Below are 2,163 nucleotides of genomic sequence, written 5' to 3' on the forward strand. Positions count from 1 at the left end.
AGGATCTGCTGAGATTGTCCAGTCTTTACAGGGTTTTTTTTTCAGATTCCAGCATCCGCAGTCATTTGCTTTTATCTTTTTTTTAGAGGGGGTCAAGCAGTATTGAAGGCCGACTGAGGAAAGTGTATTCCTACTGATTTGGTGGGGAAACAAGAACTGTAATGAAAAAGCAGTCATCGATAAAGAAAAATTGTGGACGGGTTAATGGGAAGTGGACAAAAATTGGAAGTAAGTGAACAGATAGTTCATTCAGTGAACAAAACAGACCAAATGCCCTTGATTTGTGTGGTAAAGTTTCTATAATTTTATTGCAAGAGAACAAGTCTGGGAACTTGAAAAACTGCTCAATCTTCCTTGGAATATTTCCATGGAATCATTGACATTCACCTGGACTGACAGTCAAGGGCATCCAGTTAATATCTCATTCAAAAGAAAAGAAACTGCAGCTCCTCAGCACCGTTCCACAATGCTGGTCTAGATTATTGTGGAGAGGAAGGGGGAAAGGCTCGAACTCACTGAGTCCGCGGTCACCTGAGCCAAAGAACATGACTCAAGGCTTCAGCTGTGGGGTTTCATTCAAACATAGGGGGCTGGATTCTCCATTCCTGAGGCTAAGTGCCAACGCCAACAGAGGATCCGGTACCCGTGACAGGCTAGCACCGACGCCGCGTGGAACACCCGCAGATCACGTGGAAAATGGCTGGAGAATCGCCGGGTCCCGTGCCGCGCATCGCAGGGCTGACAAGCTGCAACTGCGCATGCCTGGACTGGATACCCATCCACCCCGACCCCACAGCCCACATCATGGCCAGCCCCCCCCCCACCACTGTTCGCAGCCAGCTCGTCAGGCTCATGACCGCTGGGACCACACGTGGCCCATGCCATCGGGAACTCGGTCCATTGGACACGGAGCATCGCGGGTGGGCCGACTGATGACGTGCCAATGGCATCGCGATGGCGCGCGGCACGCGTCCCGATGGCGGCCATTTGGAGGGGGAAAAACGTCGCCGACCGGCGTCAAGCTGGCTCCTGCCTCAATTTCGGCGTCGGGAGGCACTCTCTGCCCGATCGGCGTTCACGATTTCACCGTCGGGCTGCGGAGAATTCCGCCCAGGAAGTCTCCACAGTAGCACGTGCAACGCACTCCCTGGTGGTCTAGTGGTTAGGATTCGGCGCTTTCACCGCCGCGGCCCGGGTTTGATTCCCGGTCAGGGAATGATGAATTGGGGCAGCACGGTAGCATTGTGGATAGCACAATTGCTTCACAGCTCCAGGGTCCCAGGTTCGATTCCGGCTTGGGTCACTGTCTGTGCGGAGTCTGCACATCCTCCCCGTGTGTGCGTGGGTTTCCTCCGGGTGCTCCGGTTTCCTCCCACAGTCCAAAGATGTGCAGGTTAGGTGGATTGGCCATGATAAATTGCCCTTAGTGTCCAAAATTGCCCTTAGTGTTGGGTGGGGTTACTGGTTTATGGGGATAGGGTGGAGGTGTTGACCTCTTTCCAAGAGCCAGTGCAGACTCGATGGGCTGAATGGCCTCCTCCTGCACTGTAAATTCTATGAACTTTCATCCTGCTGAGTCGAAATTGCAAAGAGTCAAATTGGTTGCCCGTTATTCCTCAATTACTTGTGTTTTCCCATCAGTTGTACAGATTTTCTAATCAGCCAGGTTTCCTAATGTGAAGTCTGCAACAGAATTAATCAGAACATGCTTTTAATTAATCAATCCTTGGCATCTCATAACTCTTTATTCGTTATTAAATTGCTTGTGACAACTTTTTAACATAAAGGCAAAATAACTGTAGAGAACATCTGTCCATGCATGTTGGTTAGATAATGTTATTCAATATACTGTCGTTATTTTAGATATTTTTTTAATATGCTGGTCCCTTCATTAATTTACAATTTTAAGTCCTGACAGTTTTCCCCTGGAAAAATACAATAGCATAACTACATTATTCATCTCCTATGAAGGTTTCTCGGAAAAGTAAATCATCTTGCAAGTTACGCAGATAAGTTGATTAAAGCAATTCTGAAATATCGCATTCCCTTGAAAGAGGAAAAGTGAATGAATCAAGAAGTGCCCAGTTCGCTGGTTTGAATTGCTCCATCATTTGGTGCCTTGCTGACGTAGCCACAAGCTTTGGAATTGCACCTATTTCCTCG

At 48.4% G+C, this 2,163-nt stretch overlaps 1 non-coding gene across 1 annotated transcript; it reads left to right on the top strand.

Annotated features, from left to right (window-relative positions):
- Positions 1 to 1,144: 1,144 nt before the first annotated feature.
- Positions 1,145 to 1,216, top strand: trnae-uuc (transfer RNA glutamic acid (anticodon UUC)). Its single transcript has one exon. It is a non-coding gene; the product is annotated as a tRNA-Glu (tRNA).
- Positions 1,217 to 2,163: the final 947 nt, after the last annotated feature.

Source organism: Scyliorhinus torazame, chromosome 4 (genome assembly GCF_047496885.1).
Source record: "Scyliorhinus torazame isolate Kashiwa2021f chromosome 4, sScyTor2.1, whole genome shotgun sequence".
Taxonomy (NCBI): domain Eukaryota; kingdom Metazoa; phylum Chordata; class Chondrichthyes; order Carcharhiniformes; family Scyliorhinidae; genus Scyliorhinus; species Scyliorhinus torazame.